The following is a 25,957-nucleotide window of genomic DNA, read 5'->3' as shown; positions in this document are numbered from 1 at the left end:
GATCCATTTTGCACTTAACTATTTATTTGCTGGACATTCTTTTAATTTTTTTTTTATATTTTATGTATTTTCCACGGCATTTGGCACTATTGTACTTATAGAGTTTAGACTATAATCTGTTTGGTTTTTCACATAGATTTGGGTACACAGTTACACTGTGTACTACTCAAACGCACATTGTGACACGCATCCACTATTTTGATATAGCGCCCCTCACCTCACTATACAATATATGCAAGTCAGTCACCTGATTTTATTTGGGAGCAGCTTCACTCAGTTAGTCACTTGATTTATCAAGTATATAATTTAGTGTAATTCATTTGGCACAAGATTTCTTTTTCCTGTAAACCATTTAACACTAACAGGGGTGCTCACAGTGATCAGATTTTTTTATTCATGTAAAACCTTTATCCCAAAACAAAAAAAACAACAATGTTTGCTTTAACTGTTCATAAAGTATTAGCTGGAGTTTGGCTTCAGTTTGTTAGTGCATTTAAATCTGCTAGTACATCATTACGGTACCATTAAAGTCCAAAAAGCCTCAACCTCCAAATCTTCCACTTTGATAGGATGTAGGTACCTCCCCTTTATTATTATTAAAATGTTGGCACTCCCATTAAACATCTAACACATCCTGTGGGGGCACTCTAATACAAGAGGTGTGTTACTGGCTAGATCACCAGATACAAACAGGAAAAGAAAGGTAATGCAGCCATCACATCTAATGATTGGTGAGCTGCAATATACAACATTTTAGTTTTTTGGGGTTAATACCACTTTAAAGCGGTTGTATACCACGCTTTCCCAATTTTACATACAGGTAAGCTCATAATGAGGCTTACCTGTAGGTAAAATTAATGTACGGTTTAGGAAATATTCACTGACGTCAACGGCGCTCTAAAGGTCGGACGGATGTTGACGGAAAATCAGAACTCTTTGCCGGAAAGAGAACTCCGTAGGCATTCGTGGGAGTGGCGTCATCGAGGCTCCAGCCATTTACAGCACCGGAGCCGCGAACCTGGAAGAAACGCAGAGGGAAAATGTTAGCTCCCTCAGCGGTGACTGGGAGGCGATACCGGCGCTTCGTTCTAAAGTAAGTATTTCATAATGAGCTAGTATGCACTGCATACTAGCTCATTATGGCTTTGTCTTACAGGATGTTTTTTTTTTGTTTTTTAGCAGGTGAACAACCGTTTTAAAGCAGAACTAAACCTAATTTACCAAAAACTGCAAGCAGGCAGGTCTTTACTTCAGAAGAGACATGCTATGTCCAGCCAATTAAGAGACCGAAAACCCAGCACCCAGGCGAGGGATGTAACCAAAGCATCGCTAGAAGGTGGAGGTGAATGTATTCCGGAGTTTAGTTCCACTTTAACCACTTGCCGCCAGTATAACTTACTTATACGAAGTGGAAGTTGATCAGTGGGTGCTGCACGGACATATATCTGCCGGCACCCGCCAATCCTTCAATTACACAGGCAGAATTGTGATCTGCCCATGTAAACAAGGCAGATGGCCGTTCTGTCAGGAGGGAAGGCATTGATTCTATGTCTCTGCAAAGCAGGAACATGGATCAGTGCCTTCCCCTAGTAAAAGCACCTCCCCCATAGTACACAAGCACTGGCTAGGAACAAATTTAACCCTTTGATTGCCCCTGATACCCCATAATACAGTGACAGTGCATATTTTTTTAGCATTGATCACTGTATTAGTGTCACTGGTCCTCAAAAAGTGCCAATTAGTGTCCAAATTGCCCCACGCAATATCGCAGTTCCTCTATAAGTTGCTGATCGCCTCCATTACTAGTAAAATATCTAATAAATAAATACAAATGTCCCATAGTTTGTAGACGCTATAAGTTTTGCCCAAACTAATCAATATATGCTTATTGGGAATTTTTTCCAAAAATATGTAGCAGAATATAAAACATTAAAAATAAGTGTGTATACTGTGTATGGCACTAGCTGATTTCTGGTGCAATGCTTCACAGGCTCCTGCAACAAAAAATAATAAATGCAATTTTTTTTACCTGCAAAAAAAATGTGCATTTATTATTTTTGTGAAAAGATGATGTTATCCTTTAAATAAAAATAATAGATAAAATAATAAAAGCACCCGCATCCACACATACAGACACATACACACACATAATGCAACTAATGATTGCCCCATACATGCGAGTGAGAGCAATAATTCCAGGGGCTTTTAAAATGTCACCTATGAAAATTTTGAGTACTTTTAGTTTACTGGCATTTAGCAACCACATTTTAATTTTGAGTCTTGACATGTTTGGTATCTTATTACTCCATGCAACCCCATCTTTTATGTTTTACCAAAAATTGGGTATTATATTGTGTTTGTGTGTACTATTATCAATTTTGGTGTATTTTTTTTCTGAAAAATTGTGTTTGATAAACAGCTGCGCAAATAACGTGTGCCATAAAAAAAATTGCAACTGCCATCATTTTATTCTACAGTGACTCTGTTTTCAGAAAATATACTGTATATTGTTTGATGTTTTCAAGTATAACTAAGGGCAAAACTGTTTTCTTTTTCTTTTTGATAGATCAAGTCTAGATTCACATCTATGTGGTTGCGGTTTATGCATTTTTCAGGCACGTTTTGTGGTGCTGTTTGTGTTTTTAAACCCATGTTTTTGATGCGTATTTTCATGCATTTTGCGTTTTGTGTGTGTGCATGTGTTTTTTTTTTTATGTTCCTTTAAAACCACTGTATATAGCTGGTAGCTAATGAGCGGGCCGGAAACCGACCACAGCTTCCTTAACAACTGATGAGTCATCAGCTGTCTGCGGGGTTCCCCACGGACAGCTGTATGTAAAAAAAATTGGCAGCTAAAAAAATTGAGAGAAAAATGGTGTGGGGTGCCCCCAAATGCATACAAGCCTCTTCGGGTCTGGTATGGATTTGGAGGGGCCTTCACACCAAAATAAAAACAAGTGGGGTTCTCCAAATCCATACCAGACCCTTATTTGAGCATGCTGCCCAGTCAATTATGTGTGCGTCGGGGTGGGACAAAGGCCTCTTCTCTACAACCCTGGTCGATGGTTTTGGTGGTCTGCAAGCAGAAGGCTTATCTGAATCTGGAAGCCCCCTTTAAGAAAGGGGGCCCCCGGATCCCACTCCCCCTCATGTGAATGAGTATGGGTTACATTGTACCCCTACCCATTCACCAAAAAAAAAGCAGTGTAGTGTTACAAAAAACAAGAGATGGTTTTTGAAAGTTCTATTATTAAAAATGAAGAATGTCCCCCGTCGTAGCTCCAATGTGAATTTAGTAGTATTACTATTTATTTGGGAAGTGCGCATATACCACCGGTCGGTGGTGCCAAAGCGCTTTGTGACAAAATAGCCCGGATGTTCTGGCGTGGGGAGCATAATTAAAAGAGAAGGGAGAAGAAAAAAAAAAGAAATCAGCGAAGAAAAATTGGCCTAGTGAATCACAATGTCTTTTTTCTCCACCAATGTCTTCTCTCTGTTTTTTCCACCGACATCTTCTTTCTCCGCTTCCTCCACCAATGTCTTCTTTTTCCACTTAACTTTCTCCATGAGAGCAATGTGCTGCAACCCACAACAGCCAATCAGATTTGAAATCTGTGAATGTTGAATGCCCATTGGTTACTAGGTTACTACACTTTGCTTTGCATGATTATTGCAAAGACGAGAAACAACTGTATTGCATTACATTCTTTCTAAGATGCTTCATGGACTTATTCCAACATTTCCTAACATATCTTTCCTGTGGTTTCAGCTCCTTTCCTGGTTGTGAAATCAGTAGATTTGTTAATAATTGTGCATAGAGTTCCTGTGGTAGCATTGTGGTTAGCACTGTTAGAGGCCATTCAAAAGTGAAGTCAGTAGATTTTTATTAATTGTGCATTAGTCAGGGCTGGTGCAAGGATTTTTGACACCCTAGGCGAAGCCTCATTTTGCCAAAGCCCCCTCCCCCGCCGCCATTCGCTCCGCCCCTCACTGAGATTTTTGCAGTGCCTCTTCACCTATTTCTTTCGGGCGTGGTTCACAGGCCTGCACCTGTGCCTCTGGACCCAGCCCAAAGACAACTAGAGGATGGCATTGGCTCACTTCCTCACGCCAGCCGTGGTCCACAGGCTAGAGCAGTATACAGAGAGGCTAACTATGTAACTGCCTGTCTGTACAAGCAGACAGATACTCTGACAATGCTAGGTTCCTAGTAAAAACAATAATAAATGTGTGAGATTGTGAAGCAGTTCCCATTGTTCACTCTTTGTGTATAATTGCCATTCTGAGTTTTATTGTTCACTCTTTGAGTATAATTGCCATTCTGAGTCTTGACCACAAGAGGCCGCTGTTTCTACAGACTGCAAGCTCTTGCTTATTTAGAGGAGGTGGAGCTGAGCTGGAGAAGTTTAAATCAGGAAGCAGTTGGAGCAGACATGTTTTGTGGAACTGTGTGAAAATTTAATCTGTTCGCATCCAGGGGGGATCGTGCGTCCTAGAGCTTCAGGATCGGCAGCTGAGTAATCACTGTTCAGTACAGAGCCTGTCCGGAGGAAAAAGGGATCGTTTTTCAGGAAGGCTTATAGGAGTTGAGACACTGAGAACTACCTCACCTGCAGTATCTCATGATTGCTGAAAGGACTTTCGTTAATTGGTTGGAAGACATCATCAGCTACAGTTCAAGACCCGGGTCAGTAATATCGTGCACGCCCCGCCTAGTGATGTTTGGCGCCTAAAGATTAGGCCTGTAGTTAGTCAGTCAGGGTCATTACAGTGTATCAGGCCAAAAGTGTTGCTACCATTAGTACAAGGATCCTGCTACTTAAAGAGACATTGCATACGGAGAGCAATCTTCCAAACAACAAACCTGTTTAGTGTCTTCATTGAGGAAGAAAAACTTACACATGTGTTTAATACCTTGTTACAGTAAAAGAAAAGAACTGTTTCACAAAAGTTGGTGTCAAAGTTGCTTTCCTCGTTTGTGACTTCGCTGTATCTTGGAGAGCCCACCCCGGTACACGACTTACACATAGTGATGTACCGTAGATAAAATATTTAATAAAGCAAAAAATGCACTTACATAAAAGTCGATCAATATCAGCATAAAAGTTTTGAGCCGGCCGGCTACTACGAACGCCCGTCCTTCGGGACCTAGACGCAGCACGTCAAAGCGTCTCCTCCTCCCGACGTACGTTTCGTCAGTATGTGACGTCGTCTGGGGAACGGGCGACGCAATGACGTGTCGCGTTTAAATATACAATAGTAAAACCAAGCCTCGATGTGAGAATATTCATGGTTGTCACGCGGCGGGAGTTAGCCAATCGCGGGAGCCAAAAATCGAGACAAGTATTACATAGATGCCGCAGGGAGATCCCTGCAATCTCAATGTAACATCCAAATTGATAACAGGAATAAACATATGAAATAAACATAAAAAATGAACATAGAAAATGAAGAAATAAACAAACTCAAGTCGAGCCAACCACTATGGCCAGAAAAGAGTGCCATTACCTCACATTGAACTAGGAATAAAAATAAAATGTAAAAAAGATAAAAATAAAAATGAGGTTCCGTTTAAAAATAATGGTAAACAATTGACTCAACAATAGATTTAACAATAGATGGGAAAAAATGAGTCTGAATATTAGTTAGTAAAACAACCACCAACAGAGATGGATATCATAAAACCTCTGTTGTATGATATGAGCAACCCACTCAAGGGACAAATACGTTCCATAAAAATCTATCCACGAAAAATGAACAATAAACACTAATAAGGAAACCACTTAATGGTATTAGTGGTTAGACCATATCCAATGTACATCCCCCTATAGGCCAGAAGGATTATAGTATATAACCAAATAGGGAAATCAAATCACCAAAAATGGTGAACTGATTCCTTGATAAAAAAGAAAAGAGATTATTCACAAAAAAACTTATATATATAAATATATAAGTGAGGCTCACCCCATTTGAGGCCCACGAATATACAGTCCGTGTTGAACTCGACTCAAGTTGTTCATTAACAAAAATCAAATAGCTAATATACAGTAAGAAATATTGAACCAGCAGAATTAAGATTTGAAAATGGATTAAGCATTGTTAATAAATGCATTGACATCTACCTCCACATTCAATCCATGGGGAGTGTAGCATTTAACCCTATGGATCCAACCCATTTCAAGTCTTGAAATACTCCTAACCAATGAACCCCCTCGCCAATGTGGGGTATATTTGTCAATCCCCAGAAAGATGGTTTTGGAGGGGTCTTTGTTGTGTGATAATAAATAGTGTTTGGACACTGAATGGTTGGGAAATCCATTAAGGATGTTTGTAATGTGCTCGTTGAGCCTGACAGAAAGTGGTCTCTTCGTTCTACCAATGTATTGCAATCCACATGGACATTGGAGCAGATACACTACCCCCTCAGTAGAGCAGGTAATGAATGGTTTAATCTTGTGCTCCTCCAAGGTTGATGTGGAAGTGAAAACATGAGTCCGTCTATGTGTGCACCCATTAAGGGAGCACACTCTACAGTTCCTACATTGATAAAACCCTTAGTAGGAATCCAAAAATGTCATCCTACGAGGAGGAGGTTCAATGACGTTAGGGGCCAATCTATGTCTCAATGCTGAAACACCTCTGAAAATAACTTGTGGTACAGAGGGTAGGACAGGACCAAGTATAGAATCATTTTTTAAAATATGCCAATGTTTTCTAACTAATTGCTTGACATTATGATGTTGAGTCGAAAAAGTAGTAAGAAAAGGGACCATAGATAGGTTATTCTCTTTGGGGGGTTTTGTGATAAGAAGAGTTTCTCTATCCATTGTTTTGACCTCCTCCAAAGTGGCCATAAGTGGGCCTAATAGATAGCCTTTCTCAAGGAATCTGTCAGTCAAGACAAGATCTTCAAGAGACCCCTCCCACACCCCTCCCCTAATCTCGTATTCCGTCCCATTACTGTTGGATTTAAATGTACACACTTTTTGATTGGGACGTTTGGTGTGTGTGCAAGAGTAACACCTCTTGCAAGGGTAGAATCCCTTTCCAGTGAAGAATGTAAAATGTTTCTTCGGAGGGTTTATCACACTTTTCACCAGCTGGTCTCGCAGTGTGGGAGCTCTTTTGTATATAAACCTCGGTTTTTCTGGTAAGAGATCTCGGAGGTCTTTGTCGCATTTCAGAATGTGCCAGTGCCTTTGGATAACCTTTTCGATTTTTTTATGTTGTATACTATAGTCTAAGACCATAGGTACGACATCTTCTCTACTTGTGAGTGTCTTGTTTTCCAAAAGCCTTTCCCGTGGTATCTTCAATACTTCCTCTATTTTTTGCCTGATAAATGTGTCATCGTATCCCTTTTGTATAAATCTACCACCTATTTGTTTGGCTTGTGTCTGAAATACATCTGGGTTTGTACAATTGCGTCGTAGGCGCATTAATTGGCCTTTCGGTATGTTATAAAGCCAGTTCTTATGGTGACAGCTGGTAAGGGGGAGATAACTGTTTCTGTCTACGTTTTTGAAGTAGGTCTTGGTGTCGAAAGTGTCATTATTTCTGGAGATCACTAAATCCAGGAAAGTGATACTATGTTCTTCTATCTGCCAAGTGAGCCTAATATTTCTAGTATTGGTGTTCAAATTCTCAAGGAAGGTCTCAAGTGACTGGTGGTCACCTTTCCACAGGATAAAAATGTCGTCGATGTATCTTTTATATAATACAAGGTCTCTCGGGTGGTCGGAAAAAAACGCTTCTTCCTCCCATTGGGACATAAATAGTCCTGCCACGCTCGGAGCAAATTTTGCTCCCATTGCCACTCCGGTCCGCTGCTGATAGTACTGATCATTATACCATAGATGACTGTGTTTTAGACAAAAGTCTAAACATTTGATAATGTACTTTCTTTGTACACAGGGAAGATTGGAAAAATTCCTAAGTCCCCATTTGGTAGCATCACAGGCTAAGTGGTGCGGAATGATGGTGTATAGAGATGAGACGTCCGCCGTGGCCATCAACATGGGGCCATCTTCATTAAGCTCAGTCAGCAGTTGCAGCATCTCTTTTGTATCTTTTAAGTATGCGCGTGTGCATTGGACGGCTTGTTGGAGGAAGCGGTCTATGTATTGGCCTAGCCTCGCTGTTATGGAGTCTATCCATTTACAATGGGTCTAAAGGGAGGGTCATCTTTATCTTTGTGGATCTTTGGCAGCGCATAGATGATGGGTGTTTGACAGGCTTCCGGAATCAAAAATCTTGCCTCTTTTTTATTCAGTACTCCTTTTTTGAGGCCTAGGTGCACGACTTGTTCAAGATCTTTCTTCCATTTGAATATAGGATTTCTTGACATTGGACTGTAAGTCTCAGAGTCGTCGAGGAGTTTCATCATGCCTCTATGATATTGTTCCGTAGTAAGTAATACAATCCCACCACCCTTGTCTGAGGGTCTGATTACGAGATCTTTATTTGCTCTGAGCTTCTTGATGCCGATCTTCATAGATGTTGGTTCTTCTACTTTCTTAAACGCTAGATTTTTTATCTCTTCTGTCACCATATTCCTAAATACTTCTATATATTTCCCATCCTTGACTTTTGGATTGAAGGTAGATTTATTCCTTAGTTGACTATACACCACTCCCTCATTCTCCTCTCTGGTAGATTTAAAGGACTTGCCACTCATGTATTTTTTAATGTTCAGTTTCCTAACATATTTTTCTATATTTATGTAGGTCTGAAATTTATCCATGTTCTTGGCCGGTGCGTATTTGAGTCCCTTATCTAAAACCAAAATTTCTTCTTGGGTCAATGGTGTATTAGTAAGGTTAAAAATTCCTTCTCCTATAGTTCTTAGTTCCTTGCTTTTTCTCTCTTGTTTTCTTTTTCCTGCCCTGCATCCTCTTTTCTTGGGGGGCTTCGCTGCTTTATTTCCTCTGTTTTCCTCGGGGGATGATAAGTCGTGTCCCGGTCTAAAAAAGACTTGCTATATCCTTCCTCATATCGATACTCAGGGGCTCTTCTTTCTTCTCTGTACCAATCCCGTGGGTCTCTTGGGGGGATGTACTGGCTGTAGTAATACCCTGGGCTCCTTTCTCTCGGTCTAGGGAATAGAGGTGGGGGTCCATGTCTTTCTCTTTGTTCATAATGTTGGTCCCGGCCTGGACTCCTTCGGTACGGTCTATAGTCATATGGTTGGTCACCTCTATATTCTCTATTATCGTAAATTCTTGTGGAGTAGTCAGGGCTTCTACCTTGTTCGTATTGTGGACCCCTAGTATCTTTGTGTCCTTGGTTGGTTTTATTCCAGTTATTATGTGGTTTTTTATTTTTACGATTTTTTTGTTTTTTCCAGCCTGGCTGGGGAGTAGGTGCTGTCTGTGAATGTTTCCTCCAGGAATTGCGTGGGGTCTGGCCACTAGGGGGCTCTTGTTTGTCTTCTCGGTGTCCATTCCCATATGGGTTTTGTCCTGAAACAACATCCCTGGTTTCTCTATTGGTATCAGACACTCCTGGAGGACTACTGCTTGTTGTGGCTTCCATGGATGCCGGTCCATGATGGACCATTTTTTCCGGTGTTGAAAATGTAGAAATGGGATCAGTAGCTCCCTTGTTGACCTGCCATCTGTACACTAAATCGTTTTTATAGTCACCTATATCCCTTGCATACTTCTTGCTTTTTCTTTGCTGTACTTCGGAATCCTTTTTAACAAGGTCTTTATTTAGTAAAGCAGTAAGACGTTTAAATTCTTCAGTGTCTTTATGTGTGTCCAATCTTGTCTTCAATTCTGCTAGAGCTTGCTCAGTTTTCTTTAGCTTCTTCTGTTTCCTTTTAGTCAGAAAGTGCAGAAGCTCAATGCCTTTACCGTTAAAAAACCTGAACCACTCTTCGTTGGATTCCTGGTCTCCTAGCCCGTCGTTAGGGGGAACGTCCCACCTAAGTCGTCTAGGGACCAGATTGGCTTTAATATAACGTTCAAAAGTTTGAATATCCCACCATAAGTTGATTTTCTTTTCCAGGCCGTGTCCTAATTTCCGTATAAGGTGTGCTACATTACTGTCTGTTTTGGGATCATCGTTATTGAAAACCAGGTCGAGATTGACCTCTCGTTGTTCAATAAACGTGAAAATATCCATGACTGCTGCTGGAGTGAGTAAAGGTATGGTAGTGTAAATATTAGTGAAAGCTCCTGCGCTGTGTAGGATAAGGGGAAAGGGGAGTGAGAGAGAAAAGGGGGGGGGGAGGGGGGAGATGGGCTAAGGGGTGAGTGCGATGTGGTGAGCACTGCAGCAAACAAATGGGGAGTCTGTCCTTTGTAGACAAAAAAGGGTGTATGTAACAAGTGGTAATAGCACTAGACTCAGGGCCGTCTTTACCGCAGGGCAAATGGGGAAGGTGCCCTGGGCCCTGTCACTGTTGGGGGCCCAAAGTAACCCCCTTTAAAAAAAAAAAAAATTTTTTTTTTTTTTAGGGGTCCGGAGGCCCCCAGGGCCCCAGATGGCAACCCCCCAATTTTTTATTTATTTGTAAATAAAAAAAAATATTTTTTTTTAATATTTTTTTTTTTATTAAAGGGACAATTTTTTAGGGGTCCCCAGGGGCCCGGAGGCCCCCAGGGGCCCAGATGGCAACGCCCCTTTTGTTATTTATTTTTAAATAATAAAAATAAATAAATAATATATATATATTTTTTTTATTAAAGGGCTCAGAGGTCCCCATGTGGCAAACACCCTTTATTTTTTTTATAAATGTTTATTTTTTTATTTTTGTTTATATATTTTTTTTTATTGAAGGGCCCAGAGGTCCCCAGGGCCCTGGATGGCAACCCCCCCCCTTTTTTTTTATTTTTATAAACGTTTCTTTTTTATATATATATTTTTTATTTTTTATTAAAGGGCCCAGAGGTCCCGGATGGCAACCCCCTTTTTTTTGTAATTTATTTTTATTAAAAAAAAAATTATTAAAGGGCCCAGAGGTCCCCATGGCCCCAGATTGCAACCCCCTTTTTAAAATATATTTTTTATATATATTTTTTATTTCTTTTTTTCTTTTTATTAAAGGGCCCAGAGGATGGCTACACCCCTTTTTTTATATATATTTTTGTTTATTTCTTTTTTGTAAAGGGCCCCCGCTTCTAAATTCGTGGCAGCCCCCCCCCCCCTGCTTCTCAATTTCAGGCGGCAGCACCCCCCCATCCCGGTTCTCTGCTCCAGGGGGCCCATGCCTGAAGCTGTGTAAGTGGCCCCATAATTCCTGATGGCGGCCCTGCCGCCCGTTAAGCCCCTGTGCTGCCCACAAATCAGGCTGAAAATCATCAGCGGCATGCAGCCAGTGACAGTACTGCTTCCCTTCCCAGTGTTTTAAAATGTACAGCAACCCTGGCTTCCCTTTAGACGTGCACTTCTCCCTTCCTGCCACTGGGTGCTGCTTGTATATAAAAGTGAATTAGAATGTGATTTTATAACATCCCCAGTTTGCTCTTCCCGAGGCTGACTTCTTCATGTCCCGCTCCTCAAGGTATGTCACTGTTTGCTAATCTATATTGTAAATAGAAGTTTTCTGTAGAGTGTGCCCAAAGTCTTTATAATATTTGATGATTCACTGCAGGTCTGGTCAGTGTTTTAAAAAGTTCCTCTATTTTACACATGGCATGGCATGGGGTCACAGCACCGTCTGTTCATTCTGCTTTAGCACCATGGGACCCCATGCCATGCCATGTGTAAAATAGAGGAACTCTTTAAATCACAGACCAGACCTGCAGTCCAGGCTGAGTAAGGCCTCAGAGCACATGGCATTACTGTCTGTATTTAACTGCTTGATGGGCTTATTTTGGGCCTGGCTGGTTCACATGTATGTGTTTTGGAGGCCCACATTTGCGCAGGCACAGCAGCCCATTCATTTGAATGGGCCGCCATGCCTGCATTTCCTGCAAAGAAAAGCGCATGTCTCATGTAATAGGCTGCGCACACGGCACGTCTATGCCCATCAAGCACTGAAATACAGCACTGTCTGTCCATTCTGCTGTCTGCTGTGACTTATCTGCAGTTCCCGCACTGTCAAACTTGCTGCATTTTTAGACGTTTAGGTCACGCTTTTAAAAACACAGTGCGTTTGTGTGTGCAAGAACTGCAGGTAAGTAGCATGGTGCAAAAGCAGAATGGATTTCAAGGCAACTGTATTTTTAAAATGCTGAATGCACCTTTTTTCTGCAGGAAACAAAGGCATGGCAGCCCATTCAAATCAATGGGCTGCTGTACCTGCACAAATGAGGACCGCCCAAAACATACATGTGAACCAGCCAGGCCCAAAATAAGCTGAGGGGGGCCCAAAAAAAATGTTTGCCCAGGGCCCAAACCATATTAAAGACGGCCCTGGTTATACAAGCTGTACACTCACTACTTTACATTGTAGCAAAGTGTAATTTCTTCAATGTTGTCACATGAAAAGATATGATAAAATGATTACAAAAATTTGAGGGGTGTACTCATTTTTGTGAGATGATGTATATACAGTAAAAATTTAGTTTGAGAGCGTTTTGCAAGACAAGCTAAATTTTGTAATAAATTTTGACTTAATATACAAGTAGCGTCATGTCACAACTGTGTATAAAAGAGAAGAGAGGCGCCTCTAAGTTAGTTACATTGTTAGTCAGGTTGAAAAAAGACACAAGTCCATCCAGTTCAACCATAAAAAAAAAATATATATATATCGTACAATCCCATATACCCAATTCTATACCCACAGTTGATACAGAGGAAGGCAAAAAAGCCCAGCAGAGCATGATCCAATTTGCTACAGCAGGGGAAAAAAAATCCTCCCTGATCCCCTAAGAGGCAATCGGATTTACCCTGGATCATCTTACCTATGTAGCGCCCACCCCAATTCTAGGGGGCGCTATTTTAAATTTAGGGGAAGTCTGGGCCAGTATTTGGGCACAGACCTGTTTGATTTACCTAAATTTGCCTCTGTTCTGGCTGTGGTACTACTTGGTAGTGTAGCGCTACCCCCTCAGGAGCCGCTGGTTAGATTTGGGACGGCATGTTATGTTACCTCTATGATGTGTCTAGGGATGATGATGAGCAATGACGGAATGTCCAAACAACAGGATGTAGTTTTCTGTGCTTTTATTACTTGCCCAACATGGCAAACAGTCAACTTGAGGTAGATAGAGAAAGGTTGGTGAAAGGAGAATTTGCAGATTCAGGCCTATGGATAACGGAAGGAGTCCTGCCTCCAAAGGGACTTTAAGGCCCCGTACACACGACCGGATCTATCCGCTGAAACTGGTCCGACGGACAGATCCTGTCGTGTGTAGGCCCGAGCGGACAATTGTCCGGCGGATCGGACAGTTTCCAGCGGATAAAAATTTCTTAGCATGCTAAGAAATCTGTCCGCTGGAAACCTGTCCGTCGGACGTGTTCGGTCGTCTGTACAGACTCACCGGACACGTCCGACCGACCGCCATCCCTCGCATGCGTCGTACTGATTCGACGCATGCGTGGAAGCATTGAACTTCCAGGGCCGCGTACGTCGCCACGTCATCGCGTTTGTTTTCCGCTGGGATTTTGGTCTGATGGTGTGTACAGCCATCAGACCAAAATCCGGCAGCGGACATGTCCGATGGAAACGGTCCGGCGGACCGTTTTCATTGGATAATCCGTCCGTGTGTACGAGGCCTTACTCACGTTGCCACTCCAGCCGGAGTGGGTATAGTGTACCTGGACAGGCCTCTCACACCGACCTGGCAGCCAGAGTATCACTCGGAAATTTTGAAAAGGAACAAGTCTCTGCCACCGACTTGGCTCTAATAAAATTAGGATTTGAAGTGGAACCTCTGCCACAGGCCCTCTACTCAGGAACGTAGATAATAGAGCGAATCCTCTCAATGAATATAGCTTTGCCTGAATCTCCCTCAGGTAGACTTCTTAATTTTGGGGTCACCGACTGACAAGTTGCAGCATACAACTTCTCAGTGTCCGGTCACCCAGATCCCTGATGGATTGTCTAAGCCATGTTGGATCACCTGTCTCCAAGCTCACCTCAGACCGACTCCCCACCGAACAGCACAACTCGCTTGGGATCTCCTTCATAGAATATGAGGACCCAGTAAGTCACTGGGGCCCCTTTGCAGCTTCAGTTGCTCCGGGCCATGAGGGCCCAGAACTAGGAACTCCGCGTAGCCCCTTAACCCCCAGCCTGGTAGACCATCTCGCCGGGGCCCGTGATGTACGCATACCCTAAAGGTGGGTGCCGCACCTGGAACCAGGAACGGGCGAAGGACCCTACAAAATGGCGTCTGCCCAAGAAATACCCTCCCCCAGCATGCCCCGCGAGGGAAACACTCCTCTGATTGGCTGCTGGAGAAAGGCGCCTCCGCCTGGACTCCTCTGGCGCCACCTGCTATCCAAAGATGGAAATGTATCTTTGGAACACAGAATGGAACCACGAAACAGCCCAGCCTGGCAGAAACCCAATTTACACAAATCCACATGGATGAGAGCAAAGTAACTCTCTCATCCCCCTCTAAATTTAACATAGCACCTGTACTGAAAGTACACAGGCGCTACAGTAGTTTCCCTTGTTGCCTGCAGGTGGTGCTGCACCCTGGCCTTATGTTGGAACACAGGTGTACCATGGTGTGTTGGGTGTCCCTTCTCGGCAGCGTGCAGTGGGAGTGGTGACCCCGCTGTGCATGCTGGGAGGGGGTACTTAAGGGACAGACGCCATTGATTGAGGTTCATTCTTCCTCACCTCGCGGCCCTCCTGGCGCGAGGCGTGCTCGCGCATGTGGACCCGACTTCGAGGCCACGTTGGCCCAGAGTGACTTTGCTACAATCCTAAAGGGGGATCCCACAAGGAAAAAAGCTGTCTTAATGAAGGAAACCGGGGGAGGACCTGCCCTAGAGGAGACCGGCAAAGTGCTAGTGTCTCGGGTGAGGCCTGGTGACCCAATCAAGGAGGGATCCACTACATTGAAAGCCCTGCAGTCTGCTGGTTCCAGCTTGAAGGCTCTCTTACTGCTTGGCTGGACATTCAGGACTTTGAAAACCTGTGGCAGAGGATTCCTGGACGCATCCATATACATTCAAAGGTCTGTGGCAGAGACCAAGTTCATTCCAAGAGGTCTGTGGCAGAGACCGCCTGGACATTAGTTTGTGCGTCATCCTGGCTGCTAGGCCAAGTAAGAGGGGACTATCTGGGTGAGCAATACCCACTCAATAACTGAGAGTGGAGACTGATTTATTCTGTACCGTGTGCCTGAACCTTCCCCTGCTCTTCTCCTTCCTCCTGCTTTCTCTGTTCCAAGTAAGGTCCCATGCACACGAGACGCAGATGCAAACTCATCTAAACACACGTTTTCAAAACGCAAAAAACGGCGTTTAAAAGACCCGTTTTGCTGCTAATTTCGCTGCGTTTTACCGCGTTTGCATTTATAAGCGTTTAGTTAAGAAACATCATAAGACCCTCCCTAAGCTCAAAAAAAGTATTATTTAACCATTTCAGCCATTTTGTGAGACCAGAGTGAGTAGCAGCTGAGAGAGCAGCAGTGTACTTGTATTTAGCGTGTCACTTTCCACATCACCTGCCACAAGCTGCAGATTGTCCACTTGCCACGTCACCTGCCACAAGTTGTGAATTGTCCACTTGCCACATCATCTGCCACGTCACCTGGCCACGCCACCTGCCACAAGTTGTGGATTGTCCACTGGCCACGTCACCTGGCCACGTCACCTGCCACAAGTTGTGGATTGTCCACTTGCCATGTCACCTGGCCACGTCACCTGCCACGTCACCTGGCCACGTCACCTGCCACTAGTTGTGGATTGTCTACTGGCCACGTCACCTGCCACATCAACTGGCCACGTCACCTGCCACAAGTTGTGGATTGTCCACTGGCCACGTCACCTGCCACGTCAACTGGCCACGTCACCTGCCACAAGTTGTGGATTGTCCACTTGCCACGTCATCTGACCACGACACCCGCCACAAGTTGTGGATTGTCCACTTGCCACGTCACCTGCCACAAGTGGATTATCCACTTGCCAAATCACCTGGCCACGTCACCTGCCACAAGTTGTGGATTGTCCACGGGCCACGTCACCTGGCCACATCACCTGCCATGTCACCTGGCCACGTCACCTGCCACAAGTCGTGGATTGTCCACTTGCCACGTCACCTGGCCATGTCACCTGCCACGTCACCTGGCCACGTCACTTGCCACGTCACCTCCCACAAGTTGTGGATTGTCCACTGGCCACTTTAACTGGCCACGTCACCTGACCATGACACCTGCCACAAGTTGTGGATTGTCCACTTGCCATGTTACCTGGCCATGTCACCTGGCCAGGTCACCTGCCACAAGTTGTGGATTATCCACTTGCCACGTCACCTGGCACAAGTTGCGGATTGTCCACTTGTCACGTCACCTGGCCATGTCACCTGGCCACGTCACCTGCCACATCACCTGTTCACATCACCTGGCACATCACCTACCACAAGTTGTGGATTCACTTGCCACATCACCTGGCACGTCACTTGCCACGTCACCTGCCACAAGTTGTGGATTGTGGATTGTCCACTTGCCACGTCACCAGGCCACATCATCTGGACACGCCACCTGCCACGTCACCTGCCACAAGTTGTGGATTGTCCACTGGCCACATCACCTGGCCACATCACCTAGCCATGTCACCTGGCCACATCACCTGGCCACGTCACCTGGCCACAAGTTGTGGATTGTCCACTTGCCATGTCACCTGGCCACAAGTTGTGGATTGTCCACTGGCCACATCACCTGGCAATGCCATCTGGCCACGTCACCTGCCACAAGTTGTGGATTGTCCACTTGCCACGTCACCTGCCACAAGTTGCAGATTGTCCACTTGCCATGTCACCTGGCCATGTTACCTGGCCATGTCACCTGCCACGTCACCTGTTCACATCACCTGGCACGTCACCTGGCCACAAGTTGTGGATTGTCCACTGGCCACGTCACCTGGCCACGTCACCTGCCACAAGTTGTGGATTGTTCACTTGCCACATCACCTGGCCACGTTACTTGCCACGTCACCTGCCACAAGTTGTGGATTGTCCAATTGCCAGGTCACCAAGCCATGTCACCTGGCCACGTCACCTGGCCACATCACCTGCCACAAGTTGTGGATTGTCCACTTGCCACATGACCTGGCCACGTCACCTGCCACGTCACCTGGCCATGTCACCTGCCACAAGTTGTGGATTGTCCACTGGCCACGTGACCTGGCCACGTCACCTGCCACATCACCTGGCCACGTCACCTACCACAAGTTGTGGATTGTCCACTAAAAATTAATGAAGCATGAATCTCGGAGGAATTCAACACATGTGACCAGTAGACCATGTTTCATTCAAATTCTGGTGAAAGCCTGTGGGCTATTTTTTTGGGCCTGTACTGGCCGACACTTTTTTCTGTATCCGGTGAATGCCTAATGTACCACCAGCCACAGAATACAAGGTTGTTTGCTGTCAGGTGAACGCCTGTGGCCGTGGGCTAATTTTTGGGGCCTGTAATGGCCGACACTTACTTCTGTATACGTTGAATGCATAATGTACCACCAGCCACAGAATACAAAGTTGTTTGCTGTCCGGTGAACGCCTGTGGGCTAATTTTTGGGGCCTGTAATGGCCGACACTTGTTTCTGTATCCATTGAATGCCTAATGTACCACCAACCACAGAATACAAAGTTGTTTGCTGTCTGGTGAATGCCTATGGGCTAATATTTGGGGCATGTAATGGGCGGCACTTACTTCTGTATCCTGTGAATGCCTATTGTACCACCAGCCATGGAATACAAAGTTGTTTGCTGTCAGGTGAATGCCTGTGGCCGTGGGCTGATTCTATATGTACTCTCAAAGTACCTGAGCTATATTGTCTCTCATAAGCAATTAATACTTGTTACTACAAATACTATATGTACTCTCAAATTACCTTAGCTATATTGCCTCTCATACACTATTAATACTTGTTACTACTAATACTATATGTGCTCTCAAAGTACCTGAGCTATATTGCCTCTCATATGCAATTGATACGTGTTACTACAAATACTATATGTACTCTCAAAGTACCTGAGCTATATTGCCTCTCCTACGCAATTAATACTTGTGATTCATGGAGTAAAGGCTGGAGCAACAGCCGTTTTGACATTTACTAAAGGAATGCTAAAGCAGCAAAATTCCTTATTTACTATAATGCCAAGTGCGCCCAGGAGGGGACGCATGGTGCGCCTCTATGGACATGGCACACGGCATTTAGAAATGTAAATAAAAAGTGTTTGGGAGTGAGTTTATTAGGGGGGGATGTGGGGTGATGTGGGGAAGTTTAGTGTTTGTTTAAGTTTTACGGGCCGATTTGAAAGTGAAAGTGATTTTTGTGAAAACGAGCCACTACGCCGGCAAGTACATATAAACCTGCGGGAGGTTTATTTGAGTACTGCGCATGCGTGAGCGGGAAATTCAGGGACTTACGCACGCTGCTTCACTACACTGGCAAAATATTGGTAAATACCAAGCGGCATAGCTGCCTTTGCACGGATTGAAGCGGCGCACGTGAATGCCCAAATCGTTTTCAGCTTACACTGACCATGAAGGGGAACTCTGCGCCAAATTTCAAAGAAAAACCGGTGTGGGTTTCCCTCCAGGAGCACATCAGGCTCTTAGGTTTGGTCTGGATAGTAAGGGGGAAAACCTACGCTGAAAAAAACAGTGTGGGGGTTCCCCCAAGATCCATACCAAACCCTTATCCGAGCACGCCGCCTGGCTGGAAAGGAATGGGGGTGGGGACGAGCGAGCGCCCCCCCCTCCTGAGTCGTACCAAGCCGCATGCCCTCGACATGGGTCAGTGTGTGCTTTAGGGCAGGGGGGCACTGCACCCCCCACCCCAAAGCACTCTTGTCCCCATGTTGATGGGGACAAGGGCCTCTTCCTGACAACCCTGGCCGTTGGTTGTCGGAGTCTGCGGGCGGGGGCTTATCGGAATCTGGGAGCCCCCTTTAATAAGGTGGCCCCATATGCTGGCCCCCACCCTATGTGAATGAGTATGGGGTACATCGTACCCCTACCTATTCACCTGGGGGAAAAATGTAAAGTTAAAAAAACAGATTTTTGAAGTAATTTATCAGTCAGCTGGGGGGTCTTCTGCCGGGCCCCCCTTTCTTCTTTAAGCTCTTTTACAAAGGGGGGGTAGGCCCGGTCTTCTCCGCTGTCTTCTGCCGGGGGGGAACCAGACTTCACGCTGTCTTCTGATGGGGCCCCCTCCCCCTTTCTTCTTTAAGCTCTTTTACAAAGGGGGGGTAGGCCCGGTCTTCTCCGCTGTCTTCTGCGGGGGGGGTGGGCAGTGGTCTTCTCTGTTCCCTCTTCTGCCGGGCTTGGTCTTCTCCGCTTTCTTCTGCGGGGGAGGGGGCAGCGGTCTTCTCTGTTATATCTTCTGCCGGGCCCGGTCTTCTCCTCGGCTTTCTTCTCTCTTCCCTCTTCTGCCGGGCTCCACCGCGGTGGCCGGGTCTTCTCTTCCAGTGATGTTGACACGACAAGCTCTCCTGCTGTAATGCTGTCTGAGCGCTGCGCAACGACTTATATAGGCATGGGGCGTGGTCACCGGGTGACGCCAACCAGCGACCCCACCCTTTGTTACATTACATTCCTGGGGTGGGGGGGCGCAGTGCCCCCTGCCCCAAAGCACACACTCCCCCATGTCGAGGGCATGCGGCTTGGTACGGCTCAGGAGGGAGAGCGCTCGCTCATCCCCACCCCCATTCCTGTCCGGCCAGGCGGCGTGCTCGCATAAGGGTTTGGTATGGATCTTGGGGGAACCCCCACGCCGTTTTTTTCGGCGTAGGTTTTCCCCTTTACTATCCAGACCAAACCTAAGGACCTGATGTGCTTCTGGAGGGGAACCCACGCCGTTTTTGTTTTTTTTCAAATTTGGTGCGGAGTTCCCCTTCATGGTCAGCATCCCCCGCTCGCCCCTGATCCTGACGCGGGTGCTCGGCGGGCGCGATCACCGCCGGGCACCCGCGCTCGCTCGCTACAGAGCGAGAACCGGGAGCTGTGTGTTTAGCTCCCGGTCCTGTCAGAGGGAGAAATGCCTGATAGTCTGTTCATACAATGTATGAACAACGATCTGTCATTTCCCCAAGTCAGTCCCAAGTTAGAACACACACAGGGAACATAATTAATCCCTTCCTCGCCCCCTAGTGTTAACCCCTTCTCTGCCAGTGGCATTTTTTATAGTAATCAATGCATTTTTATAGCACTGATTGCTATAAAAATGACAATGGTTCCAAAAATGTGTCAGAAGTGTCTGCCATAAGGATGCAGTACCGTTAAAAATCACTGATCACCGCCATTACTAGTAAAGAAAAAAAAAATGCCATAAAACTATCCCCTATTTTGTAGACGCTATGGCCCGGGATTCGCATACATCGGCGCATATTTATGCCGCCGTAGCATATCTCATATACGCTACGCCAATGTAGCGCAGAGAGGCAAGCACTGGATTCACAAAGCCGGTGCTGCCAAATCTGCGCTGGGTTTCCTAGGCATAAGTCGTCGTAAGTGGAAGTGTGCGTGAGCCATGCAAATGAGGCGTGCTCTAATGCAAATGATGGGCCGAGCACCATAAAGATACGAATAACGAACAGCGCATGCACCGTCCCGTGGACGCATCCAGTGCGCATTCTCAGAATCACGTTGGAACGACTCCCTAAGATACGACGGATCACTGCCTACGACGTGAACGTAACCTACGCCCAGTCATATTCACGTCCAACGTAAACAACGTAAAATACGATGGCTTGAGTTCCCTGGTGCAGACCTTTGCATGGATGCTGCTGAGTTACACCTCCTTTATGGGGCATAACTTTACGCCGGACGTATGACTTTACGCGCACTGCGTCAGATGGATGTACGTTCGTGAATCGGCGTATCTCCCTCATTTGCATATGTGAATAGAAAATCAATGGGAGCGGCAAATGTGCCCAGCGTAAATATGAGCCCACGATACGATGGCGTAGGCAAGTTACGTCGGTCGGATGAAGCCTATTTTCAGTCGTATCTAGTTTTGTGGGCACGGCGCACAAATATGATGGCGCATATTTGCACTTAGCGAGATACGTCGGCGTAAGTGCTTTGTGAATCCGGGCCTATAACCAATCAATAAACGCTTATTGCGATATTTTTTGACAAAAAATATGTAGAAGAATACGTATCGGCCTAAACGGAGGAAATTTTTTTTTTTATATATATATTTTTGGGTATATTTATTATAGCAAAAAGTAAAAAATATTCATTTTTTTTCACAATTGTCTCTCTATTTTTGTTTATAGCGCAAAACATAAAAACCAAATACCAAGATCAAATACCACCAAAAGAAAGCTCTATTTGTGGGGAAAAAAGGACGCCAATTTTGTTTGGGAGCCACGTCGCACGACCACGCAATTGTCAGTTAAAGCGACGCAGTGCCGAATCGCAAAAAGTGGCCCGGTCATTGACCAGCAATATGGTCCGGGGCTGAAGTGGTTAAAAAATAACAAAACAGTAAAGTTAGCCCAATTTTTGGGGATAATGTGAAAGATGATGTTACACCGAGTAAATAGATACATAACTTGTGACGCTTTATTATTGCACACACTCATGGAATGGCACCAAACTTCGGGAATTAAAAATCTCCATAGGTGACGCTTGAATTTTTTTTACAGGTTACCAGTTTAGAGTTACAGAGGAGGTCTTGCTCTAACGCACGCGTCAATACCTCACATGTGTGGTTTGAACGGCGTTTACATATGTGGGCGGGACTTACATGCATGTTCTCTTCTGAGTGCGAGCTACTAGGGACGAGGGCGGTTTTCTTTTTTTTTTCTTTTTGTTTTTTCTTTTTTTTTACGTAATATTTTTTCTTTTTACACTTTTTTTATCACTTTTATTCCTATTACAAGGAACCTAAATATCCCTTGTAATAGGAATAGTGTGTGACAGGTCCTCTTTATGGAGAGAGGTGGGGTCAATAAGACCCCACATCTGTCCTTCAGGCTGGAAAGCATTAGATCGGGAAAAAAACACTGATCTCATGCTTTCAGCCGCGATTGCAGCTTTGTTTATGTTTTTTATGTTTTTAAATCTCTATGCTCCTCATTCGGCGGCGGACGATTCGTTGGTGGTGGGAGGGGGGATGTCCTGAACATCACAGTGCCACTGGCAGTGAGTGTGACCTGTCTGTGTACCTGTGGTCACATCGTTACCGTCCACTACCAGTCTGCCTCTGATGTACCACTCCGCCTCCACTACAGCCAGCCAGCTCTGCCTCTGAGCCTCTGCCTTTCTGCCCAGTGCTGCCTGTGCCCATACGTCGCATGCCCCCCCTCCATCATGGAGGCCGCTCTCTCTCTCCTGTGTTTTTCCTATTGCTGCAGCCAGCACAAGATTTACAGTACCCTGTCGCCGAGAACCAGAGTCATGAGATCACGCTGAAATTACAGTAACGGCGGCAGGTACTGTATGCCCCTTAGGTGGGACCTGGGCCCCCATACCCATTTTAAGGCCAATTAGTAGAAGATAAGCCAGCCAAGTGGGTTCTAGCAAAATGAACAAGTCAGTTCCCATAGACTGCAATGGTATTTATGGTATAACTTTTGCCCACGTTAGGCTCTTTGTTTGCCCACCCGGACCAGAGGGTAAACACCCTCTGGTCCGGGTGGGCAAACATCTCTAATTTTGTAGAATGCTGGATGATGTGATTAATTTTGGACAGGGCTTTGCCTCCACATTTCTGGTGATCTGAGCATGCCCAGGGACTTAGATTTTTTGATGTTGCTTTTTGTGTGTGAACAGTACTTGGATGTTTCTGAGCATGCTCATAGAGCGTGTTTTTTGGGTTAGTAATTTAACCACTTGCCGTCGCCGCACCGTCATAATACGTCCACAAGGTGGCTCTCCTGGGCGAGATCACGTATTATGACGTCCGGCGCGTGAACGGCGATGGGGCGCGCGCCCCCCCGCCGTTCCCGATGATCAGATTCGATGCAGAACTGATCAATCACCAGGTCCAGGCCAATAAAATCTGGCCTGGACCTGGTGATCGCTCCAACCAATGGTTGTCTTCCCCTGGCAATGTTTTGTAAACATTGGCAGGGGAAGTACTGCTCTCTCCCTCGTGTCGGTCTTTCCGTTCCAGACCGAGAGGGAGAGAGCATCTAACAGTGAGTTGCACAACACTACACTGACACCAGGTCACGTAGGCACACATTTAACCCCCTGATCACCCCCCGATCACCCCCCAAATTAACCCATTCACTGCCTGTCACTGTGTCACCCAGTACAGCAATCAGATTTTTTTTTGATCGCTGTACTAGTGTCATTAGTGACAAAAATAAGTGTTAGGGTAATCAGTCTTAGGCCCTAAATAGTCTAGGGACCCCCCCTAACCCCCCCCAATAAAGGTTTAACCCCATCATTACCCCCTGTCACCAGTGATCACAGTATAAGTGTCACCGGTGACGCAGTTTAGCTAGTTAATTTTTTATAGCATCAAGGCACCCGCCATATTTTTTGCAATAAAGTTTTAACCCCCTGATCGCCCGGCGGGTGATCAAAGTTTGGTTTTAGCGCCAGATAGGGTCTGCGTCGCCCCAGGCAGCGGCCAATAGCGCTAACACCCACGCACGCACCATTCGCATCCCTTTAGTGGTATAGTATCTGATCGGATCGATACTTGATCTGATCAGATCTATACTAGCGTCCCCTGCAGTTTAGGGTTCCCAAAAACGCATGGTTAGCGGCATCAGCCCAGATACCTGCTAGCACCTGCGTTTAGCCCCTTCGCCCAGTCCAGCCCACCGAAGTGCAGTATCGATCGATCGATCACTGACACAAAACACAAAAACACATAACTGCAGCGTTCGCAGAGTCAGGCCTGATCTCTGCGATCGCTAACAGTTTTTTTGGTAGCGCTTGACTCGGTCACTAACAGGTCAGGTGCTTTTTTGCCTGTGAATCTCACCACTGTACCCCTAAATTTAGAGCCCAAAATGGCAAATCGATGGTACAGTGATGAAGAGGCCTACTTGTTTATGAGCCTGACAGATAGTGATGAGGAGGTCACGCATCTGTCAAATTCTTGCTCAGAATACGATCCTGTAGACGACAGTGGCTCCCTGACAGATAGCTCTGACGACGGAGTGGTCCCTGCTAGGGTCAGGCGTACCAGACCCCGATCTTCTGCTGTCGCTGAGGTGCAAGAACCGCAGGGCTCTCGTATGGAGGAGAGAAGTACTAGCGCCGCTATTCCTTCTGGTGAACTGGCAAGCACCAGCGGCCTAGTACATCCTGGTCATATATCCAGCACTGCAGTAACACTTGGTGACGTGGCGAGTCCCATAAGTGCAGTTCAAGCTGGAGAGGTGGCAAGCACTAGTAGTGTCCCACTGCCACCAAGAAGAAGAAGACGACAATGACAGGCCCGTCCCCATAGTGCCCTTCCTGCTGCATTCGCCAATCCTGATTGGGTACCCACCACTTCTGCAGCACCCGTACTTCCCCCATTCACTGGCCAACCCGGAATTCAGGTGAATACAGTTGATTTTACGTCACTGGATTTTTATTCGCTGTATTTCACGGAAGATCTCTATAGATCTATTGTGGACCAAAGCAATTTGTACGCTGGTCAATTCTTCGCCGCTAATCCCCAGCTGTCCCTTGCCAGAGATTGGAAGCCAATTACGGTTTCCGAATTTAAGATCTTTCTGGGCCTTTCCCTCATCATGGGCATTACTAAAAAGAGTGAGCTGCGGATGTATTGGTCCACGCACCCAGTTCACCATATGCCCATTTTCTCTGCCTCCATGACCAGGACACAATACGAGCAGATCTTGCGGTTCATGCATTTTAGTGACAATGAACTCTGTCGTCCTCGGGGAGACCCTGGATTCGATCGGCTCTACAAAATTCGGCCCCTCGTAAACCACTTCAACGAACGGTTTGCAGCCTTGTATAATCCCAATCAAGTTATCTGCGTTGATGAGTCCCTGGTTAAGTTTTCTGGCCGCTTGTCATTCAAACAATTCCTTCCCAGCAAGCGTGCCAGATACGGGGTCAAGTTGTATAAGCTCTGTGACAGGGCAACAGGCTATACATCTAGCTTTATGGTTTACGAGGGAAAAGACAGTCACGTAGAGCCGGAGAATTGCCCTGATTACATAGGGAGCGCTGGTAAGATAGTGTGGGAATTGGTGTCACCCTTATTCGGAAAGGGGTACCACTTGTACGTGGACAATTATTACACAAGCGTGCCACTTTTTAGTCACCTTTTTGATTATGGAATTGGTGCATGTGGCACCGTGCGACCTAATCGCCGGGGCATCCCCCAACGGCTTGTAGAATCCCGTCTTAGTCGGGGGGAGAGAGCCTGCTTACAGTGTAATAATTTGTTAGCAGTGAAGTGGAGGGATTCACGGAATGTTTTCGTTCTGTCCACGCTTCACGCAGACACGGCAGTCCAAATTCCTACGGCGACTGGTGTTGTGGAGAAACCCCTCTGTATCCACGAGTACAACCTTAACATGGGAGGGGTGGACCTCAATGACCAGTTGTTGGCGCCGTACCTAATTGCCCGGAGGTCCAAACGCTGGTACAAAAAAGTGTCAGTTTATTTGTTTCAATTGGCTTTGCTGAACGCTCATGTGCTATACAGAGCTTCAGGACGGACTGGATCCTTCCTAAAATTCCAGGAAGAGATCGTCGAAGCCCTTCTGTTTCCAGATGGTGCTGTGCCCCACCTTCCCAACGCAAATGCAGTGAGCCGGCTGTATGAGAGGCATTTTCCTTTTGTCCTCCCTGGTACCCCTACCCAAAGATCCCGCCAAATAAGATGTCGTGTCTGCAGCAAACTCGGATTTAGGCGTGACACCCGCTTTTATTGTCCCGACTGTCCTGAC

The 25,957-nt window shown here is 45.8% G+C and overlaps 1 protein-coding gene across 3 annotated transcripts in view; it reads left to right on the top strand.

Moving 5' to 3' along the window:
- LOC120909181 overlaps positions 1-25,957 on the top strand; it is a 108,612-nt gene that overhangs the window by 4,253 nt on the left and 78,402 nt on the right. Inside the window, exon 1 of one of the 3 annotated variants that reach the window (XM_040320898.1) lies at positions 3,743-4,687. The exons of the other annotated variants lie outside the window; for them this stretch is intronic. The gene's annotated coding sequence lies outside the window, so the exon portion shown is untranslated. Of the gene's footprint in view, positions 1-3,742; positions 4,688-25,957 lie in introns of those variants that run through there. 3 annotated transcript variants of the gene reach the window in all.

This window comes from Rana temporaria, chromosome 8 (genome assembly GCF_905171775.1).
Source record: "Rana temporaria chromosome 8, aRanTem1.1, whole genome shotgun sequence".
NCBI lineage: Eukaryota > Metazoa > Chordata > Amphibia > Anura > Ranidae > Rana > Rana temporaria.
The sequence above is the reverse complement of the archived record's forward strand: the minus strand, read 5'-3'. Positions and strand labels throughout refer to the sequence as shown.